This window comes from Polypterus senegalus, chromosome 9, assembly GCF_016835505.1.
Source record: "Polypterus senegalus isolate Bchr_013 chromosome 9, ASM1683550v1, whole genome shotgun sequence".
Lineage (NCBI taxonomy): Eukaryota > Metazoa > Chordata > Cladistia > Polypteriformes > Polypteridae > Polypterus > Polypterus senegalus.
This window is the reverse complement of record NC_053162.1, coordinates 119,150,347-119,178,343: the sequence shown is the minus strand read 5'-3', so window position 1 is coordinate 119,178,343 and position 27,997 is coordinate 119,150,347. Positions and strand designations below refer to the sequence as shown.

At 38.5% G+C, this 27,997-nt stretch overlaps 1 protein-coding gene and 1 long non-coding RNA gene across 4 annotated transcripts in view; both read right to left on the bottom strand.

The window, feature by feature from the left end:
• The window catches only part of LOC120535666 (killer cell lectin-like receptor subfamily B member 1B allele B), a 185,807-nt gene that overhangs the window by 134,699 nt on the left and 23,111 nt on the right, over positions 1–27,997 (bottom strand). The window lies entirely within an intron of this gene.
• LOC120535668 lies at positions 2–27,997 on the bottom strand. 2 transcript variants are annotated; one of them, XR_005634959.1, is made up of 4 exons: positions 27,849–27,997; positions 26,616–26,731; positions 3,505–3,623; positions 4–42 (listed from the first exon to the last, which is right to left on the bottom strand). It is a non-coding gene; the product is annotated as an uncharacterized LOC120535668 (long non-coding RNA). The 2 variants fall into 2 exon arrangements; XR_005634961.1 differs by lacking the exon at positions 3,505–3,623 and having other exon boundaries at positions 2–42.

Sequence of the window (27,997 nt, the reverse complement as noted above, 5' to 3'; positions counted from 1 at the left end):
GTCGGCCATTGTCTCCTTCTACTTCCGCTTCCGCTTCGTCACCTAGGAAAGAAAGAGAGAAAGTTAGAGCCGACAAATCTTCACTTGCTGTTTGTCACTAACTGCTTTACTGATACAGAACAAAGAATGAATGATAATTATTTCTCTTTAAATTTGAAGAAAACAGAAATACTTTGTTGTTGATTCTGCAATGGTAAACATTAATTAATCATCTTAACTCACATGTTAGAATTTGACTTTGACCATCCATAATTGAGGCTTTGTTTCACAATGATTTAAACTGTTGCCATCACAGTTCTACACTCTGTGAAAAAAGCTGCATTCCCAAATCCTATCAATATGGCAAAATTAACTAGTTTCTTAATTTGCCTGCTGATTTATCTGTTTCAATTAAAACTGACTACTGAAAAGGATCAGTTGCACACTAACCAGAAATGCCCTAAAAAGTGAGAGTGTGCAGAACAGAGCCCCTTAAAATCTAACTTCTTTGGATAAAAAACAAGCCACAGTATTGCAGCACAGTGTCCCCCTGTTTAAACACAATACTGTCTTTGTGCACCTTGAATGGCATGCAGTTCAATTTGATAAGTGAACATACATGACATATTGTATAAAATAATCAGTGTTTATTCAAGTATATGTTTAAGGTTGATGACAATTCACAAGTAATTATAAACAACAATACAGCTAATTTATTTAATAATGTTTATATATACAGACTAATGGGAGCAGGCAAGAGTATCCAAATAGCACAAGTAAACATAATTAAAAAAAAAAAATCTGTTTACTTGAGGCAACAATTTTGTGGAAAATCCATATTTTATTGTAAGAATTTGTATAGGGGATACTTTAAACTTTTCAGCTTACAAATGTCAAGCCCGTAGCCTGAATTGGATCAAGCTGAGAAGGAGTGTAGTGCAGGCTGGGAAATGGGAAAATTCAAAATTCAGGAATTCAAAGTGTCAGGTTATTTTTATCCCAGGGAACTTACATTGAGCTGGGTGTGAAAGAGGTTGCTGCCTATTAGCTTGACTGATAATGTCTTCTAACATTTTCCTTTGTTTTACCTTTGCACATACATTCAACTTGTTTCGACAAGCTAAAATGTCCATCTAGTAGAGATGAGAAGCAGTTGCTAAGTAACTTATGGCGTCTTGTTATAGGAGCTCTTTGGACAACAAGGAGGGAGAGCTGACTTTTAAAATTGTATTCCTTTTCTAACTGCAGTGGCACACGGAGACATCTTTGTCATTAATATTTGGTAAACTGGTTTGAAATAAAGGTTTGAAAGACAGCCTCCCGCAGAGCTCAAGAAGGTGAAACATGTGGAGTGCAGTAAAGACAGTGAGACAGTAAGAGGTTACAGATAATTGTTTCATGGCTAGCTTTGGCATTTCTTCCTTTGCACAATCTGAAATGAACCTAACAGGTTACTTGGTACCTTTTGTGTTAGGTGCATGTTATAGGTCAGTGATGGCAAACTTTTTAGAGACCGAGTGCTCAAACTGCAACCCAAAACCCACTTTTTTATCGCAAAGTGCCAACATGTCAATTTAACCTGAATACTGAGGTTTTAGTTTAGAAAAAACAACTCATACATTAACATCTTTTGTCTTAAAAGAAAAACACAATAACAGAGCTTTCAATGATAAAAACAACTTTTTTTTGAAAGGTAAAAGTTTGCATTTGGCATGCTTTTGAACAATTAATATGATTTTTGCTGTTGTATGCATGCTGATAATTTGTCTAACCTTGGCTCATACTTTGTATGTTTGAGAGCAACACATGCAGCACTCAGGTCATCTGTTAGTCTGTTTCTGGTGTCAGATTTGATTTAATTCAAAGCTTAAAACAGCTGCTCACAAGCATAAGATGATCCAAACAAAGTAAGGAAAGCAATCCCAAGTGCTTTCATTGACTTAAAATTACTTGGCAGAGAATTCCACACTTTAAGGATTTCATTTTCAGAACTAACTGTGCTCTCCTTTGTTATCCCTTCTATCTTCTCAAGTGTTTCACGCAGGTCATAGAATTTATTTTTCCAGATAGAGCTTCCCTGAAATTCCAATAGCTCCATTTCCACTGCAAGCTGGAAAGATCAAGTTCTTCAAATTTGGTTTTATCTGGAGAAGTAAGAAAACACAGGGTTGTGTCCATCTTACAGAATTGTAAAAATCTGTTACTAGAATTCACCTTTGCAGCTGCTACAATGCTACAAAATTCCTTGTAGATTTCCTGATGGCTTGTAGGATTGTCTGCAAATGTTGTAGAATTTTCCACATGCATTTTTAGATTTGGAAAATATTTCAGCTGCCCACTTTCAACGTCTCTTTCAAAAACCTGCAGTTTTCTCTCAAATATTTTGATATCACAAAACATCCTTTCTGCTGTTTTCCCTACACATTGTAGTTGTTTGTTCAGTATATTGAAGTGTAGTGTAAAATCCGTAACAAACATGAGGTTGGTAAACAAGGCCATATCATTGAGCTGTGGATATTCATGCCCTTTTTCATTCATAAGCAGCCTAATTTCATCCCAGCAGGCTACAAATCTCTCCAGGACTCGTCCTTTGCTCAGTCACCGGACATTATTGTACATAAGTAAACAATTATACTGTGCCTGAACCTCCTCAAGAAGTGCTTGAAACTGTCAAACATTTAGAGCACAACCACGATGTAATTCACCATTTTAATGGCATCTTTGAGGATATCGTCAAATTTTTTGCTTCTTTCCCTGGCACAAAGAGTTTTTTGATGTATAATACAATGGAACTAAATAACTTGATGTTTTGTTTCTTTAACAAAGAACTGTATGAAACCAGATGTTGCCCCCACCATAGAAGGTGCCCCATCAGTAGTAATTGAAACCACTTTTTCTGGTCTTATGTCTTGTGACAAAAAAGCCTCCATCACAGCATTGTAGATATCTATCCTTTGTGCTCTTTTAGGAAAATACACAAGTTTCACCAGCTCTTCTCTCATGATGTCACCAACAGCATAACACAAAATCACTGCTAGCCTTGCATGATTATTTATATCTGTGCTTTCATCCAAGCACATGGAGTAACAGGCTGCCTTTTGTAAGTCAGTGGTGAGCTGCTGACTAACATCACCTGCCATGCGCTGGACTCGACCCTTAACAGTATTTCTGGCAAGTGGAATCTCAGAGATGCATTGAATAATTATATCCTTGTTTGGGAAATCATGATAAAGGGAATTACTCCCAGACAACATTGCTGTTTTGATAATATCCCCATCAGGGAGGGGCTTACCATGTTTTGCTATGCACAGTGAAATTTGAAAACTGGCATCTGTCAGATGATTTGTTCTAGAAAGATAGTTGCAAAAACTAAGATACTTGGAATGATATTTCCTCAAATTCCCTTCAAGAAACTCTTTTCTTTCAGTTTCACCAAGTTTGACAACACTTTTGTGGTTGGTGTCAAAGTGCCGTCTGACAATTGATGTGCGACCCACAACACTTTCATTACACAGAATACTTAACGTTTTCCCATTGTGTTCAATCACTTCAAATGACTCTGTCCAGGCCTCTTGGAATGATCTTCCACTATCTGTTCTTGCTTTTTTTGCTGTATTCATTTTTGGGTGTTCAAGACTTGGAGTCTACAAAAGCACAAAATTAAAAAAAATGAAGCACCCAATACAAATCTATCCCTATACCAAAAATAGCTAACACTATTAGTGAACACTAAAGAAATGGATATTCCCTGTATCAACAATCTGCTCCCCTCTCTATGCCACAGTGAGAGCTATGCTCTCCTCCAAACCCACCACAGGAATCACTTTTGCCACAGACTCAACAGGCTGCCGTCTGCACCCCACCCTCACACCGCATGTGAGCTGCCCGCCTTACCCCAGACAGATGTGAGAAATGTCCTCAGGCACGTGTGGAGGGAGGGAGGGGAGCATCCCAGCCCCGCATCCCTCTGGCTTTCTAGTAACGAACTCTGTGCTGGGGCGACGGCTCTGAGTGCCCCCTCTGGCATGCGTGCCATAGGTTTACCACCACTGTTATAGGTGATCTAATGACATGATAAAACAGAGTTACTTCTTTAAGTTGACAAAAGATGTAACTGTGGGGATTTAATGTATATAAAACATAAACATTTAGAGTTAATGAAAAAGTAACAAGGTAAATGAAAGTAAGTTTGTGAATTACTAATGGAATTAATCGTGAGCACAACAACAAGATACAATGAGGCTTAAAAAGTAAAAATGACTTTTAGTATCATGGCTTTCAAATGGCCACTTTAACTCTTAAGTGGCGATAGATAGATAGATAGATAGATAGATAGATAGATAGATAGATAGATAGATAGATAGATAGATAGATAGAGATAGGGAAATTCAGATACTTCAGCAGCAGCATACTGATAAAAAATAATATTAAATTAAAGTGATAAAAATGCAGGTATAACAGTCAATAACATTGTATAATGTTAACGTTTACCCCCCTGGGTGGAATTGAAGAGTCACATAGTGTGGGGGAGGAATGATCTCCTCAGTCTGTCATGGGAGCAGGACAGTGACAACGGTCTGTCGCTGAAGCTGCTCCTCTGTCTGGAGATGATACTGTTCAGTGGATGCAGTGGATTCTCCATGATTGACAGGAGTCTGCTTAATGCCCGTCGCTCTGCCACAGGTGTCAAACTATCCAGCTCCGTGCCTACAATAGAACCTGCCTTCCTCACCAGTTTTCCAGGCGTGAGGCGTCCATCTTCTTTATGCTGCCTCCCCAGCACACCACCGCATAGAAGAGGGCATTCACCACAACCGTCTGATAGAACATCTGCAGCATCTTATTGGCGTCATACCACCGAAATAAGTACGTACATTGGTTTCAGTTAGCTCAGGGAAGCCACCTACCAAATTTCGTGAAGATGGGGCCGTAAATAAGAAAGTTCAACATGGCGGACGTTGTTGACCGTTACGCGTAGAATTTCAAAATGAAACCTGCTTAATTGTTGTAAGTAAGCTGTAAGGAATGGGCCTGCCAAATTTCAGCCTTCTACCTACACGGGAAGTTGGAGAATTAGTGATGTTGGAAAATTCAATATGGCGGCTGACAGTGGAGTCATACCACCGAAATAAGTACCAAATTTCAGCCTTCTACCTACACGGGAAGTTGGAGAATTAGTGACGTTGGAAAGTTTAATTTGGTGGCTGACAGTGGCGTCATACCACCAAAATAAGTAAGAACATCGGTTTCGGTTAGCGCAGGGAAGCCGCCTACCAAATTTCGTGAAGATGGGGCCATAAATAAGAAAGTTCAACAGGGCGGATGTTGTCGACCGTTATGACCGTTATGTGTAGAATTTCAAAATGAAACCTGCTTAACTTTTGTAAGTAAGCTGTAAGGAATAAGCCTGCCAAATTTCAGCTTTCTACCTACATGGGAAGTTGGACAATTAGTGATGAGTCAGTGAGTGAGTCAGTCAGTCAGTCAGTGAGGGCTTTGCGTTTTATTATTATAGATAATACAGTGGAACCTCGGTTCACGACCATAATTCGTTCCAGCACTTTGGTCGTAAACCGAGTTGGTCGTGAACCGAAGCAGTTTCCCCCATAGGATTGTATGTAAATACAATTAATCCGTTCCAGACAGTACAAACTGTATGTAAATATGTAAATATATTAATTACACCATAGAATGCACAGTGTAATAGTAAACTAATGTAAAAACATTGAATAACACTGACACAAAACACCCAGGCTCCCTGCTCAGCTATAGGAGCTGGCTCGCTCGCGCTCCCTCCCTCCCTCAGCTACAGGAGCAGGCTGGTTGACGCTCTCTCTCTGTAGCGCGCGCGCGCACACACACACACACACACACACACCCTATCCCCCCCCCATCCCTTCCCTGTCAGCTGCCCCCTCTCTCTCTGCGATTGCTCGCTCACGCTCTCTAATCTCTCTGTAGCACGTGCTCAGCAGCATTTTTTAAAATGAGTTTTAAGCACAGCAGAAAAAAACGAACATTAAAACAAATTCGAAGTGCAGTGCATGCAAACACCAACTCGCAAGCAACCAAAAAAGAAAGATTGCAGGAGATCATGCTATTAAACTTAAAGCCTGATCGCTGTAAACACTGTTTTTAAAATGAGTTTTAAGCACAGCGGAAAAAAGGAACATTTGAAAAAAGATAAAAGTAACATTGCAACAAATCACGTTATGAACTGAAAAATTAACTTTTGAAAAATCCGTAATACAAAAACCACCAAGAAAACTAACCTTGCATGAGTCGAGTTCTGGCATGAAGTGTTTTCCTTCAGGTGTTTTCTCTCTTGTGATTTCTTGGGTTTCTGGTGCTTTTAGCTGGTAGGAGTGAAAGCCTCATGCAGCCATTCCAAAAACAAACTCCTTGTGACCCAATCCTTCTGTTTGCGCCCCACATTACTGGCAGTCTGGCTTTGTTTACATTGTGCTGCTTGAAAGCATGATGGTTCTCAGATTGGTAAATGAGTAAACTGGTAAACAGTTTTTCCACCTCTTGTAATTTCTTTCTTTACTTCGATTTCAATTTTCTTCAAAACTTTCTTCATTTGCTTAGAAGTCAATGGAAGGAGAACAATGAACAGAGCTCTTGCAGCCACATGGCTTGCTAGCTTGCTTTCTCTCGCTTTCTCTCTCTCTCTCTCTCAGCACGTACAGCCTGCAGATAGGCAGGCAAACACGTGCAGCAATCTCCTCCTCCCCCTCCCCAGCAGACACGTGGAATTGGGGGATGGTTGGCTTGAACTTACTGGCTGCAGATAGGCAGGCAAACAGTGCAGCAATCTCCTCCTTCTCCTCCTCCCCCTCCCCAGCAGGCATGTGCTCGCTCGCTCTTGCTCTCTCTCTCTCTCTCTCTCTCAGCTCAGCAAAGCTCAGGCAGGCAGGCAAGGGAAACTGGCTTGTTCGTATACCGAGTGCGTGGTTGTAAACCGAGGCAAAAGTTTGGCGAGCTTTTTGGTCGTGAACCGAGTTGTACGTGAACCGGGACGTTCGTGAACCGAGGTTCCACTGTATATATATATATATATATATATATGTAGTTATAGGCAGGGCGTATGTGTCAAAATCGCAATTAGAGCTGTCAGTCACAATGATTAATGAATTTTAAGCCCCGCCCCATAACGTCATACCGGAAGAACCGCCCCGATGACGCAAGACTGGAAGTCCCACCCCCGTCACCTTCTGATGACGTCACGTCGGAATTCCCCGGCGCCTGATTGGTCAAGGGCCCCCTGTCCCCGCCCAAACTCCTCCTTGAACCCTCCCCCTGTCGATGGATCTTTTAAAGTTAAGTTCTGGTATATTTCCCTGACCAGGGGCTTCTTGTCAAAAGGTTAAAATAAAACAGACATCCGAGATACTCTTTGTCAGCCCTTGCATTCTAATTCTTAAAGCTCTATCAAACTATTGTTCATTTCAAAGCAAAATGCCAACAATCATTTTGTTTATAACTAAATTAGGTAAACCTTATAAATAGATCCCAGTGCTTGATAATACTTAACCCTAATTGATATCATTAAAGATACTTCTGTGTTTTATTCAGATTTAATATTTTTAATTTGCCTTTTTAAGTTTTATTTAAAATGAACTCTTTAAGACACATTCAGACTATTCCGGACTACACATTTCAAAAAAGCTTATTATTTATTTCAAATGTTTTTACACATCACGCCAGTTTTTCAAATTGTAATCACTTCCACTTTTTCATGTGGTTATTTACTTCATAATTAACTTTATTTATTTTGTTTTGGCACAAATGTCCTTATCAGAAAGGAAAGCAGTTTTCAATGACAGCTGTCCTATGTATCCTGGACTACCTAAAAGAAAGAATAAACCTCACAGTTTTAGTAAAATTGTAATCCTTGTGCTAATACATATACTGTAATAGATGAGATGTAACTATTCACTAAAAACATTTTCCATCCTGATTGGCCTAACGTGTCCAAAGCCAAAGGGTTCATAACTGATGTAAAATGGAAGGCTATTACCAAGCATTCACAGAATTTCTAAAACGTATTATAAAAAGCCCCCTGAGTACCAAAGTGTTTATAACCTGTTGATGAAAATGCTGTTTTAAATTAAAGCCTGAACAAGATAACTGTTTTCTAATCATCATATAAAATGCTTAGTAAATAAAGAGAGGCTAAATACAATTTATAACAAAAATGGAACACCGATGGATGGCTGAATAAACAAGGGAATCTAACTTAGCTTAAAATGCTGCAGAGTATTTTACAAATAAAACCCTACAGCAGTGGTTCTCAAACTCTGGGCGGACCACGCTAGGGGGCGCAAAGTAACAAAAAGGGGACTCGAAGATGTGAAAAAAAGAAAACAAGAATTGAAAATAGGAAAAATACATCTATTGAACCCAAAACAAATTAACTTAAACTACAGTCTGATGTAGAAAAATAAATATAAAGATAGATAAATGTCGATTAAAGTTAAGGAAGGTATAATAAAATATGCAAATAAAGTGTCATGAGAATAAAATCTGATTTTTTCATGATTAGCAGGCCAAAGAACTGGCCATTTGAGAAAAAATAATCGTACATTTGTGTTGTAAGCAGAATCTGAATGACTTGGGCTGGCAAGAAAACATATATGATAGAAGATATTTTATGCTTTTAGATGCTTTATTTTCATGTTAAAGCAACCGGTCATTTTACTTGGCTACTGAACATGTATTTTTGTTCACTAACGCTTGTGTTTCATAAAGAATTACCCGAATATTTGATCATTAGTTTAAGCAGAAAGAGTAATTAGCTCTGCTATTTTGTGAGCTATACAAGCGTGCTGAGCTGTTGGCTCCCATTTATGAGGTCACTAGCATGAGCTAAAGCTGCTGATTTTAAAAACATGATTTTAGTTCGATGAACTTTGGAGGTGCAAAAAGGGCTTCTTACATTCCCTGCCTATAGTTAAACCAGCACACCTCACTATGGCCTCCTGTGCATTCTTATAAATCTCTGTTTAAATGCACAAGTGTATTTACAGAGTTTTCCTTTGTCAAAAGGCTCCTAGGTGATAGAAATGAGCTAAGCAAAAAATTTTTAAAAATCACTGACCGCAGCAAATCCAAAAACACGTGGAATCTGTCTCTCTTGTGCGATGTGGGGTTACTTTTAAAAATAACTTCATAATATTATACTTACAAAATGAGTAACCTAAAAATGTTATGTATTTTAAGGGACGGCAGGTATGGGCCGGCATCTCGACATGTACAGGACCTTGTTCATTAGCCTGGGTGCAAGCCCCTATTAAACCTGAGGCCACAGAAGGAATAGAGAGCTTTTACAGGCAGAAGTGTTAAAAAGAGACACAATGTGTTTGTAGCACGAGACTGCTCTATGTCTTTAAAGGTGATAAATCAAAGTGGATGTTTGTACATGACCTAATCCTAACAAATTCCTGAGACTACCAACCGGTGAGCTCTCCGAGGGTCACCCAGCGGGGGGTGGGTGCTCGAAACAGGCAGGCTCAGTAGTGTGCAAGCGAACTCGCAGAGTCCTTCCCCCAAGTGGGGTGCTTGCAGAGCCTGACTTTACTTTCTGTGTGTAGAGAGAGAGCAGGGGCTGCTCGCAGGCGGTCGTCTAAAAGCTGACTGGGTCTGCCACTTGGTCTTTCTCTCTGGGAAATCAGCTTCATTGCTAAAACTGTTTTTTACTGCAGAGTCCGTCACTGGGAAACCTGATTTAGCTGAAGTGTGAAATCGGCCCGTGCTGGAACGATCAGCCCCTCCCTGAGCCATACGGCCGCTTGCTTCCACAAGATGTTTCCTTAGGGTCAGCTGAAGATACCTGTATTTAAAATGTGAGGTGAGTTTGAATAGAAAAAGGGCTTGTTTTAGATTGATTGTTATACAAATTATATTAAGTAATATAATTACAAATTATACAGCCCAGGCTAGATTTTTTAGACGTCTCAAACGTGATTTAAAAGGGAACTGTGGCATATTATTTAACTATGTATGATTTTTAAAGGGCTGAACTAGCAGTTATCTCAAACTTTACAAGCTAATCTTTAAAAATCCATTAACTTTAAAAGATCCATCGACAGAGGGTCTGCGCGGTCTCGAGCCCGCTGAAATTATGGGGGTAGGGGAGTTTACAGACAGCTGCTGACAAGCAGGCGATCTCACAGGGGCTCACCCAGCGGGAATGGGAGCTCGAAGCACACAACTATGTGAAGGCGATCGCGCTCCACGCTGCAGCAGGGGCTGTCTCAGCCCGTGTCTGCGCTCTGAGAGAGAGAGAGAGACTGAGCACACAGGCCTGCTTGCAAGGGGGTCTGCTAAAAGCAGGACTGCTTGATTTCTTTCTGAGAAACCTGCTTCAATGTTAAGAATGTTTTTACTGCAGTCTGTCACTGGGAACCTGATTCAATGTTGGTTGAGGAATTTCTGTGAGATGGAAAAGGATGGACCTGTAAGCGATAAAGCAAAGATGACACAGATATTTTAATTGCGTGTTCATATTAAAATCATAGGTAGAACAGAAGAAAATGCTTTGCTTTTTTATACAGCACTTTTTAGAAGTGGCTGGGAAGTGGTGGGGAGACCAGCCGCTAGGTGTGGCCTGACCCCGGGATGCCCAGAAACAGGGTTCGATCACGCTGATTGACTCAGACCGTGTCTTTGATCTCACAGTTTATTATCTGTGTATGAGATGGAAAAAAAAAGCAGCTTGACTTAGTTTGAAGCAAAGATGAGATGTTTTAAAGGTGTGCTCATCTTAAAATCGTAGATAGAACAAAATGCTTAGCTTTTTAGGCTTTCGGCAGGGAAGTGTGGGGGACTGGGAGGTGTGGGGGACCAGGAAGTGTGGGGAGGCCGACCGACAGGTGCTGCGGCCTGACTCAGACCGTGTCTTTGATCTCACAGTTTGTTATCTGTGTGTGAGATGGATAAAAAGCAGCTTGACTTAGTTTGAAGCAAAGATGAGAACAAAATGCTTCGCTTTTTAGGCTTTCGGCAGAAAAGTGTGGGTGACCGGGCAGTGTGGGGAGGCCGACCGGCCGGCAGGGTACAGATGGGAACGTCCTCGGACTGGTGCGGGATGAGTTTGGGCTTGTCTGATCTTGTCAGGACATGCCACGGGCATCTCTGGGCTTGTGCTAGAGAAAGGGCAGGGGCCGAGGCAGGCCACGGGCATGTCTGAGCTGGTCAGGACATGCCCCGGGCATGTCTGAGCTTGTCGAGGTAAAGGATTTAACACGCCCGGGCTTGTCTTTCGGGAGAGGGGGGGCGGTGTTGAGTTCAATCAGGGGACAGACATCCATCACACGGCCCTTGACAGTTTCCTGGGCATGCAGGTGCGGAGCGGGTTCAAACAGCGGTCAGACATCCATCAATTGGACCGTTGACAGTTTATTTCACCCAGCAGGTGTGGGGCGGGTTCAACCAGGGGGCAGACATCCATCAAATGGCCCCTTGACAGTTTATTGAACCAATCGGGTGCAAGGGGACAGAGGGCCCTTGACCAATCAGGCGCCGGGGAATTCCGACGTGACGTCATCAGGAGGTGACGGGATGGGACTTCCGGTATGATGTCATGGGGCGGGGCTTAAAAGTCATTAATCATTATGATTGACAGCTCTAATTGTGATTTTGACACATACCCCCTGCCTATAACTACATATATATATATACAGTAATCCCTTCTTGATCGCGGTGGTTGCGTTCCAGACCCCCCCGCAATAGGTGAAAATCCGCAAAGTAGAAACCATATGTTTGTATGGTTATTTTTATATAAAACTGCTCAAAAAAATTAAAGGAACACTTTGAAAACACATCAGATCTCAATGGGAAAAAGAAATCCTCCTGGATATCTATACTGATATAGACTGGGTAATGTGTTAGGAACGAAAGAATGCCACATCGTTTGATGGAAATGAAAATGATCAACCTACAGAGCCCTGAATTCAAAGACGCCCTAAAAATCAGAGTGAAAAAATTATGTGGCAGGCTAGTCCATTTTGCCAAAATTTAATTGCAGCAACTCAAAATTGTACGCAGCACTTTGTATGGCCCCTGTGTTCTTGTATACATGCCTGACAACATCGGTGCATGCTTCTAATGAGATGACAGATGGTGTTGTGGGGGATCTCCTCCCAGATCTGGACTAGGGCATCACTGAGCTCCTGGACAGTTTGAGGTGCAACCTGGTGGCATTGGATGGACCAAAACATAATGTCCCAGAGGTGTTCTATTGGATTTAGGTCAGGAAAGTGTGGTGGCCAGTCAATTGTATCAATTCCTTCATCCTCCAGGAACTGCCTGCATACTCTCACTACATGAGGCCAGGAATTGTCATCCACCAGGAGCCACTGTACCAGCATAGGGTCTGACAATGGGTCCAAGGATTTCATCCTGATACCTAATGGCAGCCAAGGTGCCTTTGTCAAGCCTGTAGCGGTCTGTGTGACCCTCCATTGATATGCCTCCCCAGACAATCATTAACCCACCACCAAACTGCTCATGCTGAATGATGTTACAGGCAGCATAATGTTCTCCATGGCTTCTCCAGACCCTTTCACTTCTGTCACGTGCTCAGGGTGAACCTGCTCTCATCTGTAAAAAGCACAGGGCACCAGTGGTGCATCTGCCAATTCTGGAATTCTATGGCGAATGCCAATCGAGCTGCATGCTGCTGGGCAGTGAGCTCAGGGCCCATTAGAGGACATGGGGCCCTTGGGTCACCCTCATGAAGTCTTTCTGGTTGTTTGGTCAGAGACATTCACACCAGTGGCCTGCTGAAGGTCATTTTGTAGGGCTCTGGCAGTGCTCATCCTGTTCCTCCTTGCCCAAAGCAGCAGATACTGGTCCTGCTGATGGGTTATGGACCGTCTATGGCCCTCTCCAGCTCTCCTAGAGTAACTGCTTGTCTCCTAGAATCTCCTCCATGCCCTTGAGACTGTGCAGGGAGACACAGCAAACCTTCTGGCAATGACACATATTGATGTGCCATCCTGGAGAAGTTGGACTACCTGTGCAACCTCTGTAGGGTCCAGGTATCGCCTCATGCTACCAGTAGTGACACTGACTGTAGCCAAATGCAAAACTAGTGAAGAAACAGTCAGAAAAGATGAGGAGGGAAAAATGTCAGTGGCCTCCACCTGTTAAACCATTCCTGTTTTGGGGTCATCTCATTGTTGCCCCTCTAGTGCATCTGTTGTTAATTTCATTAACACCACAGCAGCTGAAACTGATTAACAACCCCCTCCGCTACTTAACTGACCAGATTAATATCCCATAAGTTTCATTGACTTTATGCTATACTCTGATTAAAAAGTATTCCTTTAATTCTTTTGAGCAGTATATTTTAAGCCCTTATAAACTCTCCCACACTGTTTATAAATATTCCCAGCACAGTTATACAGCATAATCCCTTTGTGTTCTCTTAGATATTAGGTAAGATTAATTGAAATTATGTAGGTAAACACACTGTTTATATACAGTAAAACCTAAATATTATTTTAAAGATATCGAGTGTCTCCGATATAACATATGTTACAGCCATTACGATAGACAGGCCTCCAGCAATAAATACATACAATGCAAGAAAAACTGTATACAATAAATGTGTGTACAGTGACACTAAACGTACGTACATGTACTAAGTACTGTAAGTAGAAAATTAATTATGGTTACTCACCAACAATGACACGATGACTTGTCTGATAACGATGAGTTTAAATTTACTGCACAACAAAGGAGAGCTTTACAGCCCTTCTAAAGGAGCCACTTCAGGCAACTGTGTAGCAACGCCGTTATTCTTCTTCAATCCAAATCCCTAAAGCAGATTCCATCCAGACTACTGCCTTATTACATTCACTTACAACTCGTTTTGCACCCAGGTTAAAAGGACACTGCGGCCGTAGATCTTATATTTCTTTCCTACTTTTTAAATAAAAAGAATCATAGCCTCATTGATGCTGTAATGGCGTCCTACAGCGGTGTAGCTTTTCACTTCCTTCAACAAATCCAAAACGTTTACCTTTTCGACAATCGTTAACATCTTCCATTGGCACTTGGGCACAGACCCTGAAGCAGTAGCAGGAGCAGATCATTTTGGAGCCCTAATGAAGGGCTTGACTATGCACAAAGATAAACACAAAAGAGCACAAAAGTTAACTCTTTACAAAGTGAAACATGTTGATGCTGAATGAACAAGACGAGACTTCCTGGTTTACACCGCATTCAGCACACAGTAACTTAACTGCGTGCTCTGATTGGTTAGCTTCTCAGCCATCTGCCAATAGCATCCCTTGTATGAAATCAACTGGGCAAACCAACTGAGGAAGCATGTACAGGAAGTAAAAAGACCCATTGTCCGCAGAACCCACGAAGCAGCGAAAAATCTGCGTTATATATCTAGTTATGCTTACATATAAAATCCGCGATAGAGTGAAGCTGCGAAAGTCGAAGCGCGATATTGAGAGAGATTACTGTACAGCAAAATCACAGAGTTTCGCGGCGAAGTACTGCTTTTAAATTTTTATTAAGAAGAAAAGTAAACCTTTTTAAACTGAAGGAAAATATACCAATAATTATTTGTTAAAGATCTCTTTGTATACCACGTTGTCAGTTCAGCACTCCGGTTGTAATATGACCAAGCTGTGCAAGCTTACTCTTGAGCATGCAACGTATAGTTCAGGAGAAAAGCAATCTTGCCTCAAATCAATGGCTACCTTTTGTAGTGTCTGTCCCTGAGACTTATTAATTGTCATCGCGAAGCATAGCCTTACTGGAAATGGCATTTAAATTGAAATGGGAGATCAGAGGGTATAATGGGGATGCAAGGAATACAAACTCTCCCCTGAGCAACTGCAAGTAAAAATAGTTGCCTCAATTATGTTCTTTTGCAGACACGTGACCTGAAGTCTCGTGCTGTTACAAAGTCTCGGTGGCTATAAGGTTTTCAGTAACATTATTGGTGTCCCAACCCTCAAAATTAGATTATGCTCAGTAGTGCCTGGAGGATTCAGAGTGTGGAGAAACTCTAGAGGCAGCATGTGTATTAACTTGTGGATTTTTCTGTGAGTATTTGGTGGCAGCGTCACGAAGTTGCTTCCGCAAGACCGCGTTAGCTGCCCAGCTCAGCTCGGAGCGAAATGAAGTGAATGAAATGAGGTGAATGGGATGGGAGATGATGACGTGACTCCTCCACCCGCCTTAACTGTCAATCTCTCCACAAACAGTCTTTTGGATCTTTATATAAATCATTAAAGGAGAGAGGACTAAACACTAAGGAAAAAAAACGGTAAGACCGCGTCAGGTGTGGAGCTCGACTCGGAGCAAAATAAAGTGAATGAAATGGGTGAATGGGAGGGGAGATGATGACGTGACTCCCCCACCCACCTTTACTGTCAATCCCCCCACAAACATAGTCTCTCGGAATTTGCATAAGCACAGTCCTTCACCAGTTATTTTAACTTAGTTACAAAGTGATCAAAACTCTCGTTTATACCTTGCGTCCTCTCATTAAACTTGTATCCCGCGAATATCGAATTCAACGTGGGCATGACAAACGCCAGCGGCAGCCTGTCTATGAACTTAATTTAAACTTTAGGATTACACCGTGCTTTGTTTCCGAAGTAGCTGCACTCATGAATATGCTTGTATGCGTCACTCGCTTCATATTCTTTTGTTCAATTGTGTAATGCGTTTTTTGAACAGTATTGATTCATCGAAGTGATCACTCGTACTGCGTTCACAGTGAGTTCACGTGAGCCACTCTCTTGTGTGATCTTGCGATGTGCATGGCTTTATTTAATGTTAGCTAAGACCCGGCACTTAAAAGTTTCTCGCTACAGCAATTTTAACTCCGTTAAAAAGTGATCCAAAGTCTCGTTTATACCTTGTGTTTTTTCATGAAACTTGTATCTCGCGAATATCATATTTGTTTTCGGCATGACAAACAGCAGCGGGAGCGTGTCTATAAAATTAATTTAAACTTACGGTTTACACCGGTCTTTGTTTTCGCAGTAGCTGCACTTATGAATATGCTTGAATGCGTCACTCGCTTGATATTCTTTTGCTGCCTTCTCAATTGTGTAATGCGTTTTTTCTTCAGCGCTCTTACGTGGGAGGCGTGATGATGTGAGATGCAACTCCGCCTCCCACGGCCATCGAGCTGCAGTCTATTTCAGTATATGGATGAAAATAGGTTCCAGTTATGACCATTATGTGTAGAATTTGGAAATGAAACCTGCCCAACTTTTGTAAGTAAACTGTAAGGAATGAGCCTGCCAAAATTCAGCCTTCTACCTACACGAGAAGTTGGAAAATTAGTGATGAGTGAGTGAGTGAGTCAGTTAGTCAGTCAGTGAGGGCTTTGCCTTTTATTAGTATAGATACAATGCAGTGTAATCAGTTCATTTCAGATTTATCACTATGTGTACTTATATGCTTTTTTCAACACACTGCCCCTCATTGTGTATCCCATGACACAAACAAGAAACATATCCTTATCTCAAGAAAATACTACCAGGAATCTATGATAAAATGTATTTTTTCCAGTGCTTTGTTGTTACAAAGATGCATCAAAAATGAGAAAGTCATGTTTTCTTACATCTTAACCTTTGCTACTTCAAAATTTCTTCACAATGAGACCCCAAAACCAATTCATTAAATTAAAAAAATGCAAGATAGCGATATTTAATTTTATAAAATAATGTTTCATTTTAGAATTCAGTTTCACGTGGCAAACTAATATATACCATGAAAAAGAAATAACTTTGACTTGAAAGATACAGAATTTATTCTTTAATTGTCAAAAACAGCAGTGAAAAAAAAACACTTTTTAAGATTTATGATATTCTTAATTTTGTAAATGTGAGATCTGAATAATTCATAAAGATGTGTACAGTTTTTTTTAAAGAAAAGTTAAAGGTTGTTGCACTGATGTAGAAGGCAAACTATATTTGAATAATTTTATATACAAGTTTAAGTTCCTGCCAACATTATTTTCTGCTATTTGTAATGTCATACTAATATAGTAACTACAGTAATTTTAATTAAAAAAAAGATCTATTTTAAAAATGTATCTAAGTGTGTGGCTCCAGACATAATAAATCTAAATGTACATGCTTCATGGAGGAAAATAAAAATTGAAGTATATTTGTAAAAAGCAAAATTATTTTTTATTTTCTCTAACAACTAGTTTACTTAACAGATTGTCTGGACATAACTTTTTCACACAAGAGTCAATCAACTATGGAAATAGCTCTATACAATAAAATTACAAAAGAAAGTACAAATCAAAACAATTACATTGTTAAACTGAAATACTCTCTGGTTATTCTTTTACAAAGAGACAATCTGCTTTTTAGTAATCCAACTTTAATCCTGAATTACTTTTGTATTTTCTGTTAGAAACAGCTACACAGGCACAGCATCTCTCTCACAGATCCACATTCGTTTATTGTTTGGTATTCCTGTATCAATGCGTTTCTTTGTTATGACAGCATGTCTATTGCCTAAGTTAGGAATATTTTTAAATGCAGAACTGAAAAAGAGAAAAAAGGAAAAAGGAGTTATTTGGCAATGCTGAATATTAAAATACAGAGGTAAATAATCATAAAACATGTAAGTCATATGTTCTTCAATATCAAAATAAAGTGTACTTATATAACTTACATGCTGTGGAATCCCAGTATGTTCAGAATGGCAGACAAGTACAATTTTCACATGTACCATTTACTGTAAAACATACCTCAAGTACAACCAAGTGTATCCACTCTTGGCTTGCATACACTGCAAGAGCAGAGCATTGAAGAAAAGATTGCATTACTCCATTAGTTTCTCTTAGATCTAGTATAATGCCTAATTTAATACAAAACCCTGTATGTTTTCACACAGATGGTACGTGTAGTATAATTATTGTTCAGTTTTGGTAAAATTAGTATTTTAATATTAACTTTTCAGATCTTAGTAGAGTATAGAAGCACTATTTTATTTTATTCTACTTCAAGAGACATAAGAAATAAGGACAAAACAATAAATTATTTTTTTTTATATGTGGTGAAGGCAGTACAGAAGCATAATGTTTAACGCTGATATTCTACAATTCAAATAATCTGATTCAGTAGTTAGTTGATGGATTTCCACAATGTAAACTAGTTTCCCTGCACATTTCAAAGATGTCCATAGGCTGATGATAAATTTACTAGAAACACTTTGTTGTCATTGCATGAGTGTAGGTGTAGGAGTTAGTGTTGGTGTGAGTGTGCTGTGCGATGGATTGGCATTTCTTACTGGTCAAGCTTCTTTTTTGTACTTTATGCTTCTGGAATAAGTTCTGACCTGCTAATGGAAGGAATGGGGTTCAAAAAATGAACAAATGGGTGTTTAATAAGATGTTGTAAAATGTCAGAATTACAAAGTTTTCAATTGATTAAATGTCTTTAAAAGCATACATTAATAATTTTACTATTCAGGATAATGGCTTCTTATGATATCTATCAATACATGAAAATAAATAAAATTGGGACTATTGTGCATCCAGAGGGCATCTTTTGATGTTATTTGGCTTTGTTTATTGTTATCTATGTATCTTGCAAACTAAGGACCCCAACTTACCTTTCAGATTGCATCCTGCCTGTTTATCCATTTGCAAATTCACCAATCATGCAAAAATGGCTGGACCGATTTTCACAAAATTTTGCATGTAAGTTGCCATTGAAATATAGGCATTATGGTGTTTCAATAATTTTATCATGTAACAGGGGCAAATCAAAAACTTCATATAATTTCAAAATGGTAGATCCTAATGAAATTGTGCGTGAACGACTTAAAATCCATGCTACATGGAGTTTTGAAAAATTTATCAGGAAAGGTGGTTTTTAATAGGAAGAAGTTAAAAAAAAAATTAAGATCACTCCTAAACAGCCAAATCAAAGTCCATGAAACATTGCCTGCACATTGTCTTGATACAACTTAAACTCCAATCATTCTGAAGTTATGTGGCAGATACAATTCCTATGGCACCACTCAGCTGTCACGGGGAAGATGGAGAATAACAAATCAATGACTTTTTTTTCCCTCTTGTATAGTTTTCTTCTGAAATAGCATCTCCTTTTAGGTCATTCCTTAATACTCCATTCACAACGACTAATTCAAGACATGAAAAATGCTAATGACAGAAACTCAAAATAGACAGAGCTAAAAACAGCTACAGTATATGGACTCAATGATAAATGCTACTTCATTTCAAATGTGCTAAGATCGAGCCCCTCGCCCGCTCAACCTGTTTCAATAAGCTGTCTGAGCACAAATGTTCCATCTCAGGATTCACATTTACATTTCGTAACTAATTTTGCATTTCTTTTTCACTTGAGTGTTTTTAGCTTATTGTTGTGTATTCTTGTCTATTGTTGGGGGATTCGCAGAATAAGATTTTCATTGTACTAAGTACATATGACAATAAGTTTTGTACTATAGTAGACAATTGCATTATAATTACTGACAAATATTTACAGTATTACATATTTTGTGAATAATTAAAATTGGATCTGATATACAGTACAAACTTGGCATTGCACTGAAAATTTTTGTTAGAGTCTTTATTTTAATGTGTTGTATGATTTTATAGTTCAGTGGACCTCCTTACTTTTGAACATATTGTACCATTTTCTAAACCCAGGTAATCCTGAGCAGGATCGCAAGAGCCCAATCCAGCAAGCACTGAGTGCAAGCCTAGAACAATTCCTGGACAGGGCCCCAGTCCATCACAAGGGGGACATACACAATGGCCAATTTAGTGTCAATAATCCAACCTACATGTCCTTAAACTATGGGAGAAAACCAGAGAACCTGGAGGGGACACTTGCAGACATGTGGAGAATACTCTTACACCACACAGGTATCACCTGGGACATGAACAATGATTTTCTTACTGCACAACAGTGCTTGAACATGCTGCATACAATTGCATACGAGTACAACATTCCTGTTATAGATCCATTCTTGTTTTTCCTATTGATTTGGCTTTTGTTAATGGTCACTACAAATAACAACTTTAGATGAAACTATACTCTTCAATTCAAACAGGTAGTTAGTAAGAATAATGGGAATTTGGGGTATAGATAAAATTTTACCCTGTAGCAGATCCTGTAAAAGTGGTGTGCTGTACCAACAGTTCTCTGTCTCTCCTTTCCGAACAGGAATATCGTGGCAAATTGTGGTCTGAATTCGAATGGGATACCCCGGGTTCTCTGCAGTATTTTGTGTATTTTGCCACAAGGCTGCTCTCCCTAACCACCATACTTTGAAGTCTATGTGTATAAGAGCACTCAAAAATTCAATCTTGCTTAAATTTGTATTTTAATGTACTGTATTTTATGCCATATTGTGAGGAGTAAGAAGAAGCAGACAAAATAGAGAGTGCTGCATGCACCCAAAGAGGCCACTTGCTAACCACATTTTTTTCTACAACTTACGACCTTGTCTCTTTATTCTGTGCAGGGCAGTTGCCCTTTTTCACTTACCGCCAGCCCCATATCTCTATTTGATTACAGTATTAGCATGTACAGTGCAACTACTGTTTGTAGTGCTCATTTACAAACACTGCAAGCCCCATTTGTCTGCACAAGCACTGCTGAAGCAAAAAAGGACACGCTGCATAAGTATACACAGTCAATACAGATTTGTTGTTGTCATCTTGTTGTTAAGTGCCATCGAGTCAATTCTGACTCATAGCAACCCTATGTACAACAGAATGAAAAACTACCTAATCCTATGTCTTCCTTACAATTTATTATAAGTTTGAGCCCATTGTTGCAATACCACCACTAAGTCCAATCCATCCCATAGAGGGTCTTCCTCTCTTTCATTGTCCTTTCACTTTACAAGGCATGATACCCTTTTCTAGGGAATGATCCCTTCTGACAACACGTCCAAAGTACATGAGACCATCCACATCTCCAAGGAACATTCTAGTTGGACCTGTTTGCACTCCTGGTGGTCCATGGTACATTCAATGTTCTTTGTCAGTACCACAACTTGAAGGAATCAATTCTTCAATGGTCTTCTATATTTATTGTCCAGCTTTCACAGGAAGCGATTGAAAAGACCATTGCTTGGATCAGACACACCTTAGTCCTCACAGAAGCATCTTTGTTTTTAAACACTTTGTAGAGGTCTTTCACTGCATATTTTCTCAATGCAATGCCCTCTGATTTATTGACTGCTACTTCCATGGGCATTAACTGTTGATCAAAGTAAGAGGAAGTCCTTGACAACCTTGGTCTTCTCTCTGTTTATCACTGCTGGTCCAGTTGTGAGGATATTTGTCTTCTTTAAGATGTAGTCCATACTAAATATGGATCTCTTCCAGTTGGTTGGAAAAGCAATTGTTCTCCAGATTTTTTGGCATAGATGAGTAAGTGCTTCCAGGGCTACATCCGTTTGTTGGAGCATTTTAGATGGTATTTCATTGATTCCTGGAGTCTTGTTTTTGGCAAAATCTTCAGTGTAGCTTGAACTTCGTCTTTCAGTACCATTGGCTCCTAATCATATTCCATCTCCTGAAATGGTTGAGCATCAGCCAATTCTTTTTGATATAATGACTCTGTATATTCTTTCCATCTTCATAATTTATTATTTCACCTATGGAATCCTTCACTATTGCAACTCAAGGTTTGTATTTGTTCTTCAGTTCTTTCAGCTTGAGAAATGATGAGTGTTCCTTCCTTTCTGGTCTTCTAACTACAAATCTTTACACATTTTGTGTAATACCTTACTTTATCTTCACTTTGAAATTTTCTGTTCAGGTCTTAATTTTTATATTTTCTTCCTTCCACTTTAGCCTCTCTGTGTTCAAAAGGAATTTTTAAGATCTCCTCTGACATCCAGTTTGCTCTTTTGTTTCTTTCCTTTCTTTTTAATGACTTTTTACTTTTTTCATGTATGATGTCCTAATTGTCATTCCATAACTTGTCTGATCTACGATTATTTCTGCACAACACATCAAATCTATTTTTAAGGTGGTCTCTGAATTCAAGTGGTATAAGATCATACTTTGACTCTCATAGATATGTTTTAATTTTCTTCAATTTTAACTTAAACTCGCATATGAGAAATTGATGGTCTATTCCATAATAGGCACCTGACTTTGCTCTGACTTTTGATATTGAGGTTCTCCATAATTTTTCTCCACAGATATAATCAATCTGATTTTTCTGCCCTCCACCTGGTGAAATCCACATGTATAGTCACCATTTATGCTATTGAAAAAAGGTGTTTGCAATGAATAAATCTTTTGTTTTGCAAAATTCTATCATGTAATATCCAGCATCATTTCTTTCTCAAAGGCCATACTTTCCAACTACTGATTCTTCTACTTTACCTCCAACTTTTGCATTCCAGTCACCAGTAAATATCAATACATCCTGACTGCAAGTTTGATCAACTTCCATATGGAGAACTTGATAGAAATCTTCAATTTCCTCATCTTTGGTTTTAGTGGTTGGTGCATAGATTTGTCTTGTTAACTGGTCATGGTAACTGGTCTTCCTTGTAGACATATGGATATAATCCTGTCATCGACTGCCTTGTACTTCAGGGTTGATCTTAAGATGTTCTTTTTGATGATAAATGCTACACTATTCCACTTCAATTCCCTGTCCCAGCATAGCAGATCATTTGATTATCAGATTCAAAATGCCCAAAACCAGTCCACTTCAGCTCACTTATGCTTAGAATGTCAATCTTTATGTGTTCCATTTCATGTTTAACAGTTTCCAGTTTACTCAAATTTATTTTTACATTCTGAGTTCCAATTATTACATCATGTTTGCATCTGTTTCTTTCATTTTGAGCAGCTGTTTCTTTCATTTTGAGTCATGCCACATCAGGAAATGAAGGTCCTGAAGTATCAGGTTTTCCTCCACTCCTGTCACTACGGTTGACTCTACTTTGAGAAGGCAGCTTTTCCCAAGTTATGCCTTGAGTGCTTTCCAACCTGAGGGTATATCTGGCACTATATCAGACATTATCTCACCCTTGTTCATAGGGTTTTCAGTGTCTTGTGTTTCGGAAGTGGATTGCCACATCCTTCTTCCTAGTCTGTTCTTAGTCTGGAAGCTCCACTGGAATCAATCCACCATTGGTGACCCTGATGGTATTTACAATACCAACGACATAGTTTGCAATATCACATAAGCCACCACAATATGACAAACTGCCAAGTTAAAAAAAATTTTTTGAGTAGATTTTTTCTATAAAATTACAAAGTTTCAATCTAATCTGTCAAGGCATTTTTGAGATTTTGATGTACTGTATTTAGTTTTTCTAAATATTGATATATCAAAATGTACTCTTTTTGCAGATACCTACTGACTTGGATGTACCATTCTGCCAAATTTTAGCTTTTTAATTAAATGAGAAATACTGTAGTGTTTTTGTTGATGAGTTAGTAAGTGAATAAGTAAGTCAGTCAACTACAGTATATATTGTTTGTAAAATTTTTCTTCCTCTTTTAATATTCTGAACATGTGTTGTTAGAATATACAGCAACTACTTGGAGGTGGTAAACAAAAAAAATAATATTATAAATTGTTTTGTTGTGCTATTTTTTATCTAGTCAAGAAACATTTTGTTCAGATTGAAACTTCAGGAGGTATATCCCACTACTCACATGATCCTCATTAATTTTTTTGATTTCTTGCTTTTGTTAAAGTACTGTCTTATTTTCTCAGTTCAAGGGTATTATACTTTGAACTATTTTTATTAAAGATAGTGCTATCACTGATGGTTTGAGCTCTTACTAATACATTTTTGTTGCAAATCAATAGCAATATTAAAACATGTTTACTTATCAGGTCATCTCTTTGTAGCCTATTGTTATGAAATAAAATTGTTATAATTCCTAGAAATATTCAACCGTTGTTTTCTAAATACTTGTGATTTGGAAATTTCTTAGGATGAAACTATTAGTCTAACTGTGTTAATGACAGTAATACAAATGGAAGTTTTTCTATGTATATACTGCATTTCTACATGTATATCATTTACATTAAATACTGAGCATATGTTATAGCAACATCTCAGAACATTTACTTATTAAGCAACATGCAAAACTGAAGAGCTCCCTGTGAGTCTAATCTGAGAGCATGTCATTTAACAACACATATAAAAATAAACTGGTTTTAGCTATTGAGAGTGCTTAATGACACACTTTGAATATCTCTCTATTATAAAAAATCTTGAGATGAGACAAGACTATTTCCAAGACATTTTTTCAAGTCCTATGAGATGAGACTATTGCCAAGAGATTTTATCAAGTCCCACCCTCCTCTCAGCCATTTACGTTTAACTGCCCATGCCCACTGTCCTCTCACCTCTCATTCATGTGAAAATATAAAACATTAATAAATATTGTCACACACGTGTGCATTGGGGGCAGCTAAAGAGCTTAAGAAAAGGTAATTCCTGGTCAGACCAGTGGGTGGCAGAGTGCACTAATCCTTTTTTTTTAAATCTCCCTGCAGTACAAATTAGGGAAATTTCGCCTTGCTCCCATGACGTCACTTGTTAAGCCCCAGAGGATGTCACTTCAGATCACGCATCAGAAGACGTCACTTCCAGAGTAGCAGAAAAGACCACATACTAATGATGTAATTTCCAGATCCAAAGAAATCATAGTCCGATGACCTCATTTCCAGTTCTGGTCCCAAGAACCCTTCTTTTCTATTTTTCATCTATATATCCGCCATATTTCCTAACCTATTCAGTTATGTCGTGGACTCTTGTCTGTAAAGGCTATTTCATCAAACCTTTTTCTTGCATCAGCAGCCAATTCTTAGTTATACGGGGGCTACCCCAAACCTCTTTATTGTGTCAAGACTTGATTGTTACCACAATATTTAAAAGTCAAGTTCTGAATTAGGTTAAGAAAGAAGTAGAGAAAAATTTATAACACCACTTTGATACACTTACATGTAGGGATGTAAATGTAGATGTTACAATTACCCACAGTGAAGGAGCAATGAATAGAATAAGAGTGGATTTTATTATTAGTTTTACAGCCACGTGCTGGACGGCATTGACCATTTAATTGATATTTGTTTGCTATTCAGTACTGATCTAAGAAATCCAGCCTGTCCTCCATAGCGCTGTAAAGTAAACACTAATTTAGAAATGCATACTTCTCAATTTTTTTTTGTTTTTTTGCATGGCATATCAAGATTGAATTTGGAAATTAATCAGGAAATTCTAAAGCTTTACCACTGATGAGCCATACAGTATGTAATGTAAGACAAAGAAAGTTCGCTGCACACAGATCAAATGTGCCAACATCATTATTTCAGTAGAGCAGTAGTAGTTTATCTCCCTAGAAATGCATTTTTGTATATTTTGGAACTATTATAGTCTTTTTGAACTTTTAAACCAGCTTCCCATTTTTGTTCCCTGCTAGTCACTAAATAAGCATTTAGCAGTTGGAGTGAGCTTGATTAATGTGCTGTTATAAAATTGAGCTTCCTTGAGGCTGAAATGGCTGAGGCATCCAAGACAAACAATGGAGCAGGACAGAATCTTACCTGGTCGACCCAGCTGTGGTGCATTTTAAGGAGCATTTTGGAGTTCTCATACCCTTTTGTCATGTCTAGTACTTTTAATCACAACAACTTACTAAGTTAAGATTTACTAAGAATAAACCAAGCCAAAGAGTAGAGGGTTGAAAGGTATGACCAATAGACTATTGTGGTGTTGTGTTTTAGCCAGGGTTTTTTTTCCTGGGTTTTATTTATTTATTTTTTTTTGTTATTTTTTCATAGTTTTGTTCATACTTTTTTAATTTCTATAGTGTTTGTCTAAGATTTAGTAATTATGTCCCTTTTAAGATGCCTCCATTGCTTGTGTTTTATGCTTGGTACCCTAAGAGGCGTGGCCACCCTGACATCACTGCTACTATTTTTGTAAATAAACTCTTAATTTAAACAGATACTTTATTTGGACTTGTTTCTGTAAGCTAGAGTGTGATGGTTCTTTCCGTTTTGAGACATTTCAGAGTTATATTTTGGGGAATTTCTTTATATTTTTAACATTTTTAAAGCCAGCTTCACTTTTTGGGCTTGTGTAAGCCACAGGTAGTAGTTGGAGATTGGCTCGTTATGAGTCTCTTCTGGGCTGGTCAGTAAAGGTCCTGGCCTGCTTTATGCATCTTTTGGAGGCCTCACACACCATTATGTCACACAATAACCAGTAATAACTGTAAAGTCTTCCTTATTCCACCTTCACATTCTAGCTAGTATTTAAGATATTCATTTAAATATACATGGACACTTTCAACTATTTTCTAAACTCATTTTTCCCATGCTGCATCATACAGAGTAAGTCTGCCCCTGCAGCAAAGAACACAACACCTTGATTCCCTAATGTAAGGACAATTTAGTGTTACAAAACACCATATGTTTGACATGAGTAAAATATGTAGATTTACTACAAAAGACATCCCATTGTAGGATCAAACTGGGGTCGAAGAGCTGTATAACAGTGCTACCAACTTAATCATTCTATTATTTTAGTTAACCATAATAACCTAATTACCTTGTAAATAAATAGATAATAATAAATATGAGCCAGAAAAAAATTCTTACTTCTGAGTATCCAGTGGTGTGCCATCAAGCCATCTCCAAACGTCATAAGTATATTGTTGCCACAATCCAATCCAATAAGTGTATTCTGCATGTACTGTTTTGTTTCTGAGAAACTCCTACAGACACATATATCCAGACAGGATAAATTCATTTGAACAAAGGTGTACAGTTTATAAAATGTTAATCAAACCCTTATATTATGAATATCTAAGGCCAATAAAAAAATTCTAAACAATATTTAGATTTTTATAGACTTTTATTTCTCCACAAGTAATACATTCTGCAAAAATTTTGTATTTTCATTTTAAAATGCTAAAATATGACAAAAACTGTACTGCTATATAAAAGTATTAATATTTAAAGAATTTGGTACAAGTATAGAGTTTACATGTTCTCCCCATGTTTGTGTGGGTATCCTCTAGGTGCTCCAGTTTCCTCCCACAATCCATGCAAGTGAGGTGAATTGACGATGCTAAATTGGCTATAGCATGTGGTCGGGGTGTGTGTGTGTTTGTGTTTGCCCTGTGATGGACTGGTGCCCTGTCCATGTTTTTTTAAGCATTGCACCTATATGTTAGCTTTGATAGGCTCCAGAATCCCCCATGACCCTGTTCATGATTTAACATGCTGGGAATATGATTGACTGACTTGTATAATAAGTCAATTCTAATTGTTGGAAGCCACATTTCACTGCATACACCTGAAAAAAACCTTAATTTGTTGTATATGACCCTATTTATACTGAAGAAAATCTATGATATGCAGTGGTAAATTAGATTTAACAATTTGAGAAGGTGCTTCCATCTTACAAGTGCTAATCCAGGTGATAGTCTTGCTGAATGAAGTCTTCAGTAAGAGTGAAATTCTGAAAGTTGAAATCCCACTACCAAGAGTTGACACCTTTAGAAGATCAGTCAATTCAATCACAGTGTAAGCTAACCCTGGACACATCACTTACTATAGAATTATAACTATAGAAAACTAAATTACCATCTGTCATAATGGTTTACAGCTTACTCAATTATAAAATAACATACAGTACATATAAAATTTTATTTTAACTGAAATAAAACACATTTTGTTCAAGTGAAATTAATTCAGCAATATGAGTGGTTTATTAACGTACATTAAACCCTCTGTTGCACCCAGTGGTGGCAACAAGATTGGGTAATAAGAAATGGTTTAAAAGTTTTAAACACATATGCTCTACATTGTACTGTATTTCTATCTTACCAGTTCATCGTTGTCCTCGATTTTAACAAGGTGAGCCAGAAATGAGTTGCAGAATTTTATGCTGTTAAGCCAAGTTTCATTTTCCTTAGAAATGAAATAACACGTATTCAAATGTTGTAGCCACTCAACAGGACAGAATGTGCAATTTG